We start from the raw sequence: 16806 nt of genomic DNA, 5'->3' as shown, positions 1-16806 counted from the left end.
TGCAAGAGGGTCCCTAATACATTCGGTTCAGGTAGAAAAGCCCCCAGTGTCACTGCAGCTTCCAGAGAAAGATAAATGACTCAGACATGCAACACTAATAACAGATCACAAGTAGCACCATCTCAGAAAGCAAAGCAGGATGAGACCTAGTTTAGTACTTGGCTGGGAATCAACCAAGAAATGTGATGCGAATACAATAGGAAAAGAGACAGAAAAGTAGCTATCCAGGGTATAGGTTAGACCGGGAAGTCAAAAAAATACCCTGAAAGAAAGCAACAACAGACCATATCATTATTCTAATTGTTACCATCAACATTAGTGTGTCTATAAAAAAGTAAAGACACTCTTGAATCTGACTTTAAATTTTCATTTTCTCAGCAACAGTATGAAAATGATTTGCTACTATATTCTTTCAGGAGTTTTTTCAACTTTCCAATCTAACCTACAATTCATGTATTACCTGACTAACACCAAGTGTTAGTCAGGCCCAACTCTGCTCAGTCACGCAGATACTTCCAGCTACTGAGATAAATGCACCACAAATACAATTTATAAAAAAACAAAATTACTATAATGTTTTATAGTTCAAGTTGGTGTCACTCAAGTATGTATCCCTCTCGTTATTTCTCTATTAATATTAAACTTCTTCTGAAGAATAGAATAGTTTGCCTGAAATGGATACACATCCTAAAAAGGTGCCACTGGTTCTAGACAAGCAGTACAAACTATTCTATTCCATTGGATTTTTCATACCCCTTGTACTGTCACTATTTTAATGCCCTTCCTGGATTTTATTGCATGGATTCTGTTTTGTTTTGTTTTGTTTTGCTTGTGGAGAAGTTATAATATTGTGCTTTGCCCATGGGCATGCAAAAGCTGCAATAAAATAAATACATGTATGGATTAAATACACTATTTTCTCTATTTCTACCTATTCTTATATCTGATGCTTTAACAACCCATATGGAACTAGAGTCTTCTTTTACTCTCTAATTTTCAAATCAAACATTCTAAGATAACTGTTCTGCTGACAACAAATCCTCTCCTCCAAGTTAAAGTATATCTGACAAGGTGCTCAATATAAACACGTCTCCTAGTAATCATGAATGCCAAGTCACAAGAATCATGCATCCATTTATATTGCTTGAGAAAGAAGAGCCAAAAGAAACAATTCTAAGCAACATAAACTTCCTATGAAAATTGCCCAGTCGAAACAGATTTCTGCAATCTATGATTTAACATGAAATCTATATGCTGTGTATGCAGTGTGCTACTTCAAGCAACTACCAAAAAATTAAGAAAATTAGTTTCTTGCTTGCACTGCTCTGAATTATCAGGATCACCCCTCACCAGAAAGGTATTACTAGTGCTGAGTAAATGCCTAGATTTACCTGATATTTGTTGCAGTGTGTGGCTGGCTGTTGGATATCAAAATACAGACTTCCCTCTTTTTCCCTTTAAGTCTCTAAATCAGCATTTCCCAACTTTCTGCTAAGGGGTGATCAGCACCAGGGTTGGTAACTTTGCCTTAGTTGGGGATACGTAACTTCCATTGATTTAAAGGCCACATCATGCTTGACGTAGCATGCTGAGAGTTACATTCCAGTTCACTGGATTCAATTTAAAGATGATTTGATAGTCTCTGAATCAAATTGATTTTCTGAATTGCTAATCTGAATCAAATCATGTCTAAACCATCCAATCATTAGATGGCCTTGTGTGCATCTACAAAAAGTTTTTTCTTTCTTTCTGAATCTACTTCCTGAATTTAATCAATGCAATAGTCTGATACAAAATCTAAACTGAACTGATTGGCAAATCCAAATCAATAGTTTGAATCAGAGCTGATCCAATCTGTGTATCCCTAATGACTATGCCCGGTTTTAAAGCTTAGGGTTTTTTGCAGGCTGAAATAGTTTGTTCAATTGTGGTGGAGTGTGAGGCATACCAGAGAAATTTTCATTTACCCACTAACGCTAGTAGTAGGAGTGGGCTTATCACTAAGCCAATGATATCTAAATCTAGTACTATATTTTCTCACTCACAACAGATTCCAAATGCTGTCCTTCCAGACAGCAAGAAGAAAGAACTCCACAACTTGCAGATGTGCAGTAAGGCTAGGAATGGGCTATGAACAGTCTTGGCTGTTTCCAAAAACAACATCCAAATTTAGGTTCAATATCAAAATGAGCTAAACGGAGCCCAGCATTTGTTCTCATCCATACTTGCTTATTAAGCCATCAACACTCTGGCTCTTCTTAAAAGAAAAACAAAAGCAACCCCCCCCCCCCAAAACTCTAAGCCCATAATACATAATACCTGCAGAAAGGTTGCCTGCAGAGCATAACTCAACCAGCAGATGAGCTCCAGGATTCGATATCAACAAAACTACAATATACACAAAATCACTGTTACGCTTGTTACAACTTTGATTGAAGTATTATATCTTTAAATAGAAAAATATATGCTATAACTACATCACAGAAATGTAATGAAAAATAAAGGAGCTGCAATCTCTGATAGGGCTAATGTAGTAAGTTATAAATGCATGCAGTCTTGCACCATGTAACACAGTCATCTATTGGTCAAGTAACACAGCGTTTTCCACTAAACCAGCATTTTCGGTCGCTCCTGAATGCCACAAGTTGGCACAGTTCTCCTCTCCTCTGCAGCAGCATTGCACCTGTGCTGAATTTTGCACATGACTAACCAAGGACAATGTTATCAAGGAGTGATTATCACCGGTATTTCTTCCTTGAGCCAAGGAGGGGCTTTCTAAGATCTGGGCTTTGATAGTCCTTCATACATTCTCAATACTGATGAAGGGGGACAATGAAGACCACAATACCTCTTCACTGTTTATAAGGATATACACCCTACAAAGTCTTCCCTGAGAACAAAGGACTCGGCTGCTACAGTTAATAAACCAGGTAAATTATCCTTTACAATTACGGTTCCCAACTATCCTAACATTTGCAGATCAATAGTGCTTTCTTTGGCAATTCTTAATCAGGAAGAAGATAAAGAGACAGGATTAACAAAAGCTCAGTTGTTTACCAAATGGGGATGTTTATGCTATTTGTGAAGTTAAAGAGATCACAATTCCCCCCCCCTTCTTTTAACATGAGTCTCTTTATCTTTAAAACTCTGAAGCACAAACTATAATATACCAAAATACAAAGAACAAGAGAGAAATGGAAAGTCACCATACTTGAGAATACCAATTTTGCAAACTAATCTGAATAAAAATGATAACCTAAACTGAAATCATCTTTTTGAGATCTGCTTTTGCCAACCTGTTACCTTCCTGATGTGTTGGACTAAATCTCTCATCATCCTATTTGGATTAGACTTTTAGACCAAGATGTTTGATTGGTGCTGGGTATGGTTGCTTAGATGGTGCCAAAGGAGACTTTCCATGTGATCACCACCATGTAGAGCAGTGTTTTTCAACCTGCTGGGAACTGAAGTCTACCCATCTTAAAGTTGCCAAGGTTGAGAAACAGTGATGTAGAGACAGGAATAGGAGGCAAGCAGGAAGACGCAGCATGAAGAGAGATAAGAGTCTTAGTGGCCAAAAATGCTACAGAAGAGGAGGTGGTATGACAGAATGTTAGGAGCCCGGGCTCTCAGTCCCTCAGAGTGGCTCTGATGAGAACAGCTCCCCAGAATTATGTATATGAGATGGGCAGCCTATACATTAATTAAATAAATAAAAAGCCAAGTAAGTAAATAATAAGGGAACTGACTTTTCTACACCACAGCTGGGATGACCTAAGGTTTCCAGAATGCTACATTTACAACAGCTTCTTAGGTTCCAGTTAGAATATTTCAGCTAAACAGAAAGTATCCCCAGCTGTGGATAAGGAACAGTTCCATATTGAACACTGACTTAGATTTAATTCAGTTATATCGATGCCCACCTCTTGCACACTTTGAAAGCATGCATACCACATTTGTACAACTGAGAGGTTAAAAAAAGAACTGCAGTTACATCAAAGTGGGTAGTAACATGGCATTGATGGGTATCTAGGTGTCCTCTGCACCCTAAAACTGGGTCAGCAGCCCATAAATTGTATACATGCAATTTCACCAGCCTTGCATGAAACAGCATGAGATTTGACCACTAGAAGGGACATCCAGACATTGTGTGATATAATACAAGGGTTCTCAACCTGGTTGTGGTCATTTAAAAAAAAAAGAGGATGCAGCTTCTGGTCTCACCAAGTCCACATATTCTGCATTACACAGCAGTTTACTGCAGATAAATCATAACATCTGGCTGAAAGTTCTTCTCTGTATTCTAATGAGAGAATCTGACTGCCATGAAACCAAAATTTTACTTTATTAGGACAAGCCAAAATGTTATCAATGCACATTTGTTATAAGGATAACTTAATAAATGTCATGTATTCAACACTGTGCCACTTTGTTCTCCTGTACTTTCAATGGAATAGAGGACATGCTATGTCTACCACTCACATTTGATCATTTAATTTTCATACTGATGGTTTAATATGACAACTTCTTCGAAATCTATCTTGAGAACATCAGGCCAAAAAGTGAAAAAATATGTAAATAATCATAGGTAAATAGAATGGTAAAGCAAATGGAAAGTTGCTTCATATTTTGCTTAAACCCAAGATATATTAAGGGCACATTGTCAATGTCAATGCTAGTTAACTTGACAACTAAATGTTACATGCTTATCCTCACTTCCTGACAGAATTGCACATAATCATGGTTCCTACAGACCATCTTCTGGGATCCTGGAAAAAGCTAAAGAAGATCATTTCACCATTCCTGCTCATACATCTGTTCTCTTTTCCAAATGATCCTCCATACTCACTGGTCACTGAGTAGACTCAGTTCTCATTACACTGGTGTGGAAATTTCAAGGTTCCTTCAGGTAGGCTGATTTGTTTCTCACTCACATATTCTTACCTGCTGGCACTCACTACCTGACCCTGCTATTAAGAGAATAAGGTAGCAAAGAGGTAATGAACTTCTGAACTACTCTTCAAGCAACGTTTTGTTCAAGCAAGATACTGCCTGCATAGAACAGCATCACATATGAAACAAAGTTCATGTTGCTTTCTAAAATACACCAGGGTTTTCTTTTCTTTTAATGAACTGCAAATCAGGTAACTGCTCTCTGTTATTTTTTTCATCCATTATATATTTAAATAAATAAAAAAAATCAAATAATTAAATTAGAACAAATAAAATAGACCAGAATGCACACTAATGTAAAGTTCAGTATGCAAATATGTTGGGTTTTTGCTTTTTCCATTTATTATAACCTTTACTGTACATTTTGCTTAACAGTTCATTATTCCCCCCCCCTCAACTTTTCTTAGGAAGCACTTTTCAAAGTCTAATCCTTTTTTTGTCTTTTATTTATTTAAATGAATGTACCAGGTGGATATGAAGTGAAATTCACTAGATTTCTATAAGAAAGGCAAGCAACAAAGCTGGAATCCACACAGCATTTCCCACCAATGCTGCCATTTGAATCCCAACCACTTAAAAAACATGGAACCAAAATGAACTGCAGCTTTCTTAGTAATATGAATGCTAATTATTTCAAGGGCTGGCAGCAATTTAATCAAGATATTGAAGTTTCATTAAAGATATTCTGATAGTCTCCTAGATAAAGCCTTTATAAGAAGAAAAAAATAGCAATAACTACATAATTATTCTACTGTTGCTATTTTGCTATCTCTTGAATTTTTTTTTCCATGGCAGTATCTCATTTTGAGAAAAATGCGACAATGAATAATACATGCAGATTAAAATAATCTACACAGCTAAATTGAGGACAAAAGAATACTAATATTGTATCCCAAGTAAAATTGACAATGGGTGGCCTCAGAGAAGGCAACTATATCACTGAGGCTTTCACAGCAGTAAAAAATTCAGAAATGGGGAGTCATTAGGGCTGAGCAGTCCTTCAGATTCAATTCCTGACAGGTGCTCCAGAGCACATGGGGCCATGAACATCATACCTGTCAGTAGCATCTTAAAGCTGAGCACATGCAATCCTAAAAAAAAAGATGCAACTGCTTTAAACACCAGTGAATAGGTGCTATGTTTGTGCCACCACACACTTGCAAGGCACTTCATGGACCCATAGTTATTCTATAGCAGTGATCTTCAAACCTGAGATACCTGAGGAATCCTTCTTAGTGTGGAGTCCTTGGGGTTCTCTGAGCTTGGTTGTTTTCTTGCAAACGTTTTGTTATCTGGCTTCAGTGCTACCACTGAAGATGTTACCTAGCCGGGTAACGAAGCATCTGCAAGAAAACAACCAAAACCAAGCTCAGAGAACCCCAAGGACTCCACAATTCAACCCTGAGCTACATATATTCTTTTATTGGTACCTTCTCAATGTAAAAAATCAGTGTGGAACCCACTAATAAATACATTCTGTGTAATACCTTGTCACAGTCCTCCCTTTTAAATGAAACAAAGGAATGAAGATCTTACCATTTCACTGTAATCATAAGAGTAGACTGTCATGTGGAACCCCTGGATGATCTTCACAGAACCCTGGGGTTCCAGGGAACACAGTTTGAATACTGCAGTTCTAGAATATGAGAGTAACATACTGCCCAGGAATTTGTTAATCTGTAGCTCAGTGGCTTGGCATAAGGAATAACCCAGCACAGATTTGAAAAGTCCTGGATTCAGCAACACAGTCTGCAGGACACCATACCAGCAATGCAATCTCAAACATGTCAGTCTAGAAATAAGCACCACTGGGGTCAATGGAATTCACTCCCAAACAGGTACAGGACTGTAGCATAGTATGGTGGATAGCAACAGAGAGCAAGGCTATCAGGAAGGAGGGAGTACATTCCAGGAAGGGAAGGGAGACAAAAGACAACACAGTCCGCAGGGGGAGCATGAGAAGAGAAAGAGGTTCAGGATAGCCACTCCCTAGAATCTCCCAGGGTATATCCACTAGTTGCAGTAGTATAGATTTAGTCTGGCAAGATTCTGACTATATGGTGTAAGCAAATAAAGGAACTTAACTCTACTGGACTGATTTACGGTTGTTCTTGGGCTGGGCCTGACACATAGTTGCAGTAGCATTACTGTTGCTCAGTTTTCAACTAGGAATATTGATTACTTCAATTAGTAATGCTAGGCTGTATTGTGGACTCTAGCTGAGTGGTGCTTTGGATTCAAAGGCAAAAAAAGGTGTTATCAGAGCTTGTGTCTCCAACTCCTTCAAGCAGCTACATCTTTTCCCAGGTTTGTTTGACTGCCCTCCACAGCTTCCAAGCAAACCCAGGGAAAGACATACTTGTCTGTGGTTCTCCATCTGTGGGTTGTGACCAAATCTGAGGAGGGTCACATTCATTCCTGCCCTGTCTAGATATGGGTGACATTCATCATGCTTCAGGGACAGGACTAGGCCATATGGTCCTGAATCCAGCATGGCAATCTCCTTGAATGGTATTTTTGCTCACAGCAATAACTTCTGCAGCAACCCCAACCTGCTCCTAAGCATCACCCAAAGTGACTTGGCCAGGATTGAGGTGCTCTTGCCTAGTCTCAGCTTCCCCTTCTTCCAAGGATGACTCTTCTTGGGAGCATCACGCTGCATCCTGATGCCAAGCCTGCACACTCCTCCAAGCATCCAGAGCATGCTGATCTCCTATCATAGGCATCTTCCTCCTGCAAGAAAAGAAGAGTTGCAGTCCTCAGGCTGCTGTAAGCAGGTATGCAGACTTAGTGTCAGGATCCAGCATGATATTTCACCAGGAAGAAGCCCAGGAAGAGCTGCCCCTGAAATAGGGGGAAGGCAAGGCTAGACTTCAACCCTGGCTAGGTCAACTTGGCCAGCACTCAGGAGCAGACTGGGGCTGTTTCAGGAGCTGTTGCTGTGAACACAAAAGCCATTTATCTGGGAACAACTTCTAATAGCAATTCAACTTTGGGTGGGCAAACTGTCTTGCACACCCAGATCTGAATTCCTGCCGGGCCATGGTCCTGCTCTGCCGGCATATCCCATCCATTGTTTTGTCCAGACAGTGGGGGACTCTGGCTGGCAGCAGGAGCTGTCACACAAATTATTTTAGGGTTACAGTGTTTGAAAATTGGTTAAAGGAGCTGCAGAGAGGTACTGTGAACCCCCCTCCAAAGCATTTTTGTCTTTGAATCCAAAGTAATGCACAACCCTATTGGATACTAAGTACCATTTCCACAGATGCTGTCTCCAGTTCATGCTACGACTTTGACATAAATGGTTCTGTCCTGTGGCCTTGCATGCAAGAATGACTATATACTGGGAAGTCTGGAAAGCTAATAGTTCCAAAGTGTCTGCATCAATAGTATGGATATCAGACACTGTGGAAATTACATGTCTAAGTGTTACTTGAATTAAAATGCTACTGAACATGTATCAATGCAATAAGAAACCCTGTTCTAGTACCATCCAGATGCAATAAGGAATTAGCATGTCTCATGGGTCAGATGGCTGTTGATAATGGTTACTGTAATCTGACACATTTGGAAGTTGCCAAAACTTAAAAGTTTGTTCTAAGGCACCAGGTTTCAGCCCAAGGAGTCAAGCACCCTGGAAAATATCCAGAATATTGGAAGATGGGATGCATTTTCAGGCATTCCTGGTAGTCATTCCAAAATGTTGGGATTGAGAGGGAAAAAAAATCAAGGAATATTTCAATATTTGGAGCAAGTAGCCAATTTCCCAAGCCAAATGTTAGCATGTTACAAAAGGAGCTCAACCATCACTAATCTCCCTCTGAAAAATAAAAATCATTAGTGAGGATTCCAACCTAATTGACTGTGACATGACAGATGCATATAACTGCATGCAAAAGTTTAGGCACCCCTTGGTAAGCCAATACATTTCAATGAATGCCTAAGTAAACAAAAGGTGACACAGCCTGTACATGGTACAAAGTAAAACATAGCTTTTTACAAATTTGAATGTATACTTACTATTGTTGGGCAGTTGTTTACAGATTCAAAATAAGAAAACTGTGAATATGGCAGGTGATAAAGTTTGGACACCCTCTCAGTCAGTACTTTGTAGCACCTCCTTCAGCAGAAATAATAGCTTCCAAACACTTGGGGCTCCATATTCTTGCTTAGAACTCTTCTAGCTCACAAATATTTTCAGGTTTCCTTTTATGCGTTGCACAGTCAAGACCTCTCCAGATTTTCAATAATATTCAAGTCATGGGACTATGAAGGGCATTCCAAACTCTTTATTTTTCTTTCCTGAATGTATTTCATGGTTGATTTAGAACTATGTTTCCAACTGTCTTTCTGAAATATCGAACCACTTCAGTTTCTTCTGCATTCAAGTGGTATTTTTCAAGTAGTAAGTAAAAGTAACACTGGCTTCAATTCCATTAGGGATTCATTGCAACATACAATCCAAGCAAGGATGCCTAAAGGTTTGCATGCAGCTCAACTGTATATGGTTTAACCTGGTTTCATGGTTATTATTACTTAAAAAAAAATTTTTTTTTCAGAGACATTCAAATGGGAGGTGCATTAAAAAAAATGCATAGTGCTGCCTCTTGTGCTATGGTGCAATCTATCTTGGCAGATCTTGAAAATACCCTTCTGTAGGAATTTGTAACATTTACATCCCAAACTGGAAGATGGAATTTGGTTAGGTGGTTACAAGTTTTGAAAGCCTGATTACTGGAATAAGCATGTCAAAGATGAATGTGACTGCTTCAATAATGACAGCATCTAGAAACAGTTTCATCCATTTAAGAATATTATACAGGTAATCCCCGGGTTAAGAACACCTGGTTTATGGATGACCCATAGTTAAGAAGAGAGCCTACTGTAGCAAAATTTGAGTTAAATATACAATGATTTGAGTTAAATACACAATGGTTCAAATTCATTACACAATACTACTTATACAGTATTATACAATAATATTATTCTGGCTTACATAAAAATTCGACTTAAGGATAGACCTTGGGAACGGAACTCGTTCTTAAACTGGGGACTACCTGTAACCTTAAGAAAAATAGGCTGCTGCAAGTTAATCTATCAAAATAAAAAAGCATGTTCTATATATTTAATACTCCATTCATAGTTTGAGCTACAGAATGGATATAACCTGTCTTTCAGTGATCTTCTCACTGTCATAACTAATGAAGCAGTAGACTTTGTGCCAATCTATACAGTATTTGTACAATGTACAGGAACCACCTTTTTCACCCCTATTGCAGTCTATTTTTCCTGGAATGGCAACAGCCAGAAACCTTCTTTGTCTATGAAGACCAACCAATGAAAACATAATTAATTCAAACAGTATTTGAGCCAACCACTGAACACATCTCTTTGTGAAGAGTCTCCCCATTTGATCTGCTTTTGTCACATAGTCAAAGGCTCTACTCTTATTTTGGGAAACTGACATGTCATTATTTCTGGAATCAGCCAAGATAGTTCATGGCTCATTCCCAACTTCACTGCACATCTGCAAGTTGCAAAATTACTTCATACAATATATACATTGTGGGCTGTTTCCTAGGCACAAACTAGAGTAAATCTGGAGCATCCCAGCAAGTATCTCCAGAGATGACTAGCTTACTTGAAGCACCAGTATCAAATGGGCTTTGAGACAGAATGGCAGCTACAAAAAGCATTTTCCAAGCTTGCATTTTGTATGGAAATCCCAAATTACCTTCTCTGTCTCCCAGTGAACACCCACATTAATGCAGCAGTCTCAATTAAGAATAAATAGCACTACTCTCGTCCTCTCAAAAAGCTTGGTCAGAAAGCAGAATAATTCCATTCCATTCTGCACAGAGTCTGACATGAATTCTGGAATCTGCAGAAGGATGGTCTGGTTCATTTTGTAGAGATTGTTTTGTGAAAAGATTAGTGAAAAAATCCCTCTCTTGGCTGGACAGCTACACTTTATAAGTCCAGAAAGGGTTAGGAGAATCTGTCATTGCCATTACCTCACAGCTCAGCAGGCAAGGTGGAGACTTAGCATTGGCAGGAAATAGTGCTGAATCATGGTAGTTCCTCACCTTTGGTGCCAAAGTCCAGGATTTCCAAACCAATCCAGAAAAAGGTAGGAAGATAAAAATTAACATAAATGCAAAGTGGCATTATAGGCAGATATTGCTAGTTGAACCAAAGCAAATAAAGTATTTTAGAAACGTAATAAGGAGGGGTGTCAGGTTTTAATTTAGGTTCTTGTCACTTCTTGGTGGTCAGAAAGGAACACAGGAAACTGCCTTATACTTAGTCAGACCACTGGTCCATCTAGCTCAATGCTGTCAAGACTACAGGTAGTCCTCGCTTCACGACCACAATAGGGACCAGAAAATTCATTGTTAAGCAGGGCATTTGCTAAGCAAGTTGCACCTGATTTTACCACCTTTTCTGCAGTGGCCATTAAGCAAATCATGAGGTTCCCCATTGATTTTGCTTGCCAGAAGTTGGCTGGGAAGGTCACAAATGGCAATCATATGACCCTGACACACTGTAACCATCGTAAGTGCAAGCTGATTATCAAATGCCTGGATCATGATCACATGAGTACAGGGGTGCTGCAACGGTTGTAAGTGCAAGGACCGGTTGTAAGTCCCTTTGTTTAGCACCACTGTAACTTCAAACAGTCACTAAATGAATGGTTGTTAAGTGAGGACTACCTGTAACTAGTAATGGCTGTTCTGGGCTTCAGACAGGGGTTTTCCCAAGCCCACCTGCAGATGTATCCTGTTTGTCAGTACACTGCACCTGCCTCCTATTTGGTGATATGCAGGCAAAGTACTTTGTTAGATATAGATTCTAACTTGCACAGAGTAGTGTGAACATGCTTTGAGTAAAACTGGGTTCTAGTTGGGCTTATGGCAGACTGGCCAAAATGTGTCCAAACTGTCCTCAATGTTAGCAGTTGTGAGAGATTGTGGGGAGGCTGGAAATAAATGGAAGAGAACAGAGTCATAAACTATCAAGAGACAATGGGTTCAGTTTACCTCACAAATGGCAACTTAGCACAGGTGAAAAGAAAGCTGGGAAGAACCCTTTCAAAGCATTCAAAGAGATTCTGCCTTAATTAATCCATTATAAATGAGGTTGGGAAATTCCCAGTACAGTTTCCAAAATTCACCCCAGACTAGTACTAAAGATACCTTACTGAAATCTGTATAGCTCTTGCTTCCTTGACCTTGTCTAGCTACACAGGGTTTGTCAGCAAGGAATGCTGCATGTGGCACGTGTACAACATAATCTACACCTTTTCTATCTTGGTAAAAAGCATGATGTGACGGCAATTAGCTGATCCTACTCCCTTGATCTGAAAGTAATATCTTCTGAAATTCGTGAGCCACATCTTTGACAGCTATACACAACCTGTAATCTGACATACTCACTAACAGAACTGCTCTGACTAATCAATCAATTTGATCCATCATTTGGAAATGATTACCTTATTTAATTATCCTTTAGCTTTAAAAAAAAAAAAAGGTCAAATCATGTTGTGACTGGCACCATTCATGATAGATATTTACATTTCCATGGATTCCTCGTGAGCATCCTTTCATAATTTTATTCTAAAATGATGATACTAAGGCAGGTGGATAGTAGGCAGCGCTTTGGAAGGAAATGTACTTTGATTCATAAATGCTGCCCAAACAGATGGAAAACCTCAGAACCTATACACAGTTTGCTAGATTAAAAGCAAGGCTTTACTCCACCTCTTCATAATATGTAGAAGTTTCAAAATCAGAAATCTTAAGAGATTGAGATAGCTATTGTAGAACAAACATTTATTTTGACACAACATGTAATAAATAACAGCATATGACAGAAAATTTCATTTCAAACTTATAGGAGAGACAACATCCTATCAAAATTTTAAACTCCAGGAATTTCTCTCTCTCTCACACACACACACACACAAACATACATGCATACATACATACATACATACATACATATATATATATATATATATATATTCCTTTAAAGTCTTATTTTCACAGTATAGGCCATAAACAACTATTATTCAGCCTTCGGCTGTTATTAATTTTAACTCATATTTCCTTGCAAAAAATGACTAAGTGTTCTTAGATATGACAGTCAACTGGGTTTATTCCTTCAGTTCTGTATTTCCATCAGGTCTTTGTTTGTAATAGTATCAAGTAAGCTATGAGGAACATCCGTTCTCAGTCACAAGTTGAGAAGTGCCAAGCTGCAATTACTATCCACAGGAAAGAAAAGGCCCAGCACATCCGAATACCTTTGTTATCTCTCCTTCCAAACAGCACAACTCATCTGTCATGTTTCCAAAGAGAAATGTTCAATAGAAAGGAAAAAAAAACCCTTGAAGCTGTTAAGATATGAAGCTAAATTTTTTCATCAGAGAACTCTAAATGCCTAATATAATTGTAACAATAAGAACAATACAGAAATGATACATTAATAGTGTGTTCATCAGTTTCCTTCTTCAAAAGTAAACTTCAGATGTGTCTATGAGTTCAACAGAATGTGGTTTTCCTATTGTCAAGTAGTTGAAACAGCAGCTCAAGAAACAGAATAGATCAACATCTGTCCAGTCTCACTGGAGCAAGTTCCTGTTGCACTCTAAACAATCACATTGATTATGTTAAATTCAGAATTGAAAACACCAACTTATTTTTTAATGAAATAAACATAACCAATTATGTTCACAATCGGTTTCTGTTACTAAAATAATTCTGATAAAATTGCCATATCTAGAATTGAATTTTCTATTTATATTTAAGAAAAGGTTTTTAAAAATCTTTTTATCTGTCCTATCATTTACAAAGATTCACCACATCAGTTTAGAAAGAGGAGGAATGATTCCTTGATATTTATTGTGCAACCTGGTTTTGTGTAACCATAAACCCACAACCTTTCTTAAGACTTGCATTCAAATCCTAACCATATCTATGAAATAGTACTATTGATTTCAGAAAAGCTCTCTTTCAAGTTAAATAAAAATCTCAAGAATCACAGAACACTAGAATACACATCTGTCTTAAAGGGCATTTAGTTAACCCTTGCTCAGTACAAGATTCAACAGAGCATCTCTGACAGATGACCATCCAGGCTTTGTTTGAAGACTTCTAGCGAAGGAGAATCCATCCCTGTTCCACTGGCTGACAACTCATACAGTCATGTGATTCCTTGTGAGGTCCAGCCTCATCCTACTACATTGTAGTTTTAACCCAGTGGTTCTGGTCCTTCCCTCTAAATAACAGAGAATGTCCATTCCTTCTTCTAAGTGACAACTCTTCAGATATTTAAAGACTGCTACCATATCTCCCCTCAAGTTCTTTATGTAGGCTAAACACATCCAGATGATTTAATCATTCCTCATAGGGCTTGGTTTCCAGATCCCTCGCCATTTTGGTAGCCCCATCATCACTATCCTTCTTGAACTGTGGTGCCCAGAAATGGACACCATATTCTAAGTGGGGTTTGGCCAGGGTAAACTGAAATGAAACAATTACTTCCTATGATCTGGACTGTATACTCCTGTTCATGCACACCAAAGCTCTTGCTTTGGGATTATGTTTCATTTCATTGTTTCATTTGTGGTCAACAAAAACACCCAGATCCTTTTCATATGTATTGTTGCTAAACCAGGTCTGCCCCTTCCTGCACTGTGCCTTTCAGATGCAGAACTTTACATTTCTCCTTGCTAAATTCCATCCTATTCATTTCAGCTTACTGATCAACTTTTGAATCTTCTCTTTCTCCTCTAAGGTTTTAGCCAAGCCTCCCAGCTTTGTGTCATCTGCAACTCCTTCAAGTTGAACTCGAATCTCAGTAATTTCAATGCTATGTCATTTTCTTGGTTTGTCATTCTCTTCCTCCAGGACCCCTGTTCATTTGTTTTACTTCCAGTCTATCATGTAACCCTAGGAATCCTTACTGTAATCATCTCATTTCCAAAGCCAAACACGGACAAGCAGGTGCTGCACCTATTAAATATGAATATCTTTCTTTTATATTGTCAGCCTGTAATAACCCTACTCATGTGTTTTCTACAGATATGACATGGCAGTCTTTTCAAGAGAATTATTCCCACTGACAGTATCATCAATAATCAAATGATTTGCATATTTCTGAGAAAACATACACAATAGATAAGTATTACTGGTAACTTATGTTAAAAGAAAACGTAAGTACAGATAACTTTGCATCAGTGCCACAACCGCAGAGTTTTCAATCAAGTCTGAGCAGGTTTGCCAGAAGATATAGTACAGGATCACATGACATCTATATCCTGTACTCAGCATTCTTCTAATTCTGACTGATCAGAACTGTGCATTGTGAAACCCTGGAAAAAGTTTTTTCCATTTCAGGCCTATTATGTTCTGGGGTATAAAAAAAACATCTTGGCAATCTAGCATGGTGAGAAACAGAATCAAACAGAGAAGAACCATAGCATATTGGTGGAGCGTGTGCTCTGTTCCAGGTTTGATTCCTGTCTGAAACTTTGAAGGACTGACATCCCATGGAGAACAGAAACAGATGATCTGGTGTTTTTCAACTCACATCAGCAAACCCAAAGGCAGAGGACTGTGAAGCAGTAGGATAAAATATCTGGAGAGCACAGATTACCTATTTCTATTGCAGACAATACTATAATACATGGATCAATGCTTTGTTTTCATATAAGGCAGCTTCCACCAGCCAACAACTCTGACTAGACGTCAATGGGAGATGAAGAAAAGGAAAGAGCTGAAGGTACAAGAAATGCACAAGTACTATTGTACAGACCTAGGTACATAAACTTATATGGCTTATTGTGTCAGTCATGAATTTTATGATTGACACAAGAAGCCATTTAAATGTATGTAATTCAGATCAAGGACTCCCAATTTAGAAAAACAAAAATAAGAGGAATAAAACTGTTCAGATTCTAAAAACTGGACTGTTCCGAGCCTTCACTTGAGGAAACAGTCAAGAGAAATGCCTTCAGGTCATACCTATGTATCAATTTGAGCACAGATGTAGACCTTCTAGGTTTCATCTTAGTCATTCATACATAATCATTTTGTATCCATTTTGTATCATTCTGACCCCAAAAGAAGAAAATAAAAATAAAAACACATTAATAGTAACATGAATTTTGTGCAACTCAGCTACAACGGTTAGTTCATCATTTTTATTACAATGAAATGTTCAGAAAGTTGTGAATGATTACACTCTTCTATTGCAATTCTAGGACTACCGCAGTTCTAGATCCATTCCAACAGCACATCCAATTATCACTGATAAGACAGCAGAACACACAAAAATGATCTTTATACACAGGGAGTAATTTTATTAACAATTTTTTAAAAAATTAATTGTACTTAAATTTCAATCCAACATAAATTGTAGGGTATCTCTTGGATTCATTTGTGTCTTTGTTAGAATTTCAAGACTGAGAACCTTCATGCTACTGAGAACCTTCATGCTACTGAAAACCCTAGGATCAAAATTGGTTACACGTTCCTCCTCTTCATATATACCTGTCTTTTGACCCAATTCTCAGCTGAATCAGAAATGTAAACTCTGAACAGAATTCAGAAGAGTAGTAAGCGAGAAACATCTATTTTGGAAAAAAGAAAACCCAAAAGACGGGGTGGGAATAACTGTATTTCAATAAACCATGGACTGCATTTTTTTTTAAAAGAAAGGTTCCTTTCAGGATATTAGAGATAATTTCCTCTTGTCCTTTTAGAATCGCTAGAAGAGATTTGAGGAAGTGAGTCAAAGTCCTGGAAGATGTTTGTATTACATTACAAAGAAAAACAACATCTGTAAAAT

At 38.2% G+C, this 16806-nt stretch overlaps 1 protein-coding gene across 1 annotated transcript in view; it reads right to left on the bottom strand.

The window, feature by feature from the left end:
• The window catches only part of KIT (KIT proto-oncogene, receptor tyrosine kinase), an 85245-nt gene that overhangs the window by 59396 nt on the left and 9043 nt on the right, over positions 1–16806 (bottom strand). The gene's annotated exons all lie outside the window — the stretch shown is intronic.

The sequence above is a fragment of the Python bivittatus genome, unplaced genomic scaffold (genome assembly GCF_059951505.1).
Source record: "Python bivittatus isolate LINGU-HERP-01145 unplaced genomic scaffold, Pbiv_v1 ctg000070_np1212, whole genome shotgun sequence".
NCBI classification, from domain to species: domain Eukaryota; kingdom Metazoa; phylum Chordata; class Lepidosauria; order Squamata; family Pythonidae; genus Python; species Python bivittatus.
This window is presented reverse-complemented; position numbering and strand designations above follow the sequence as displayed.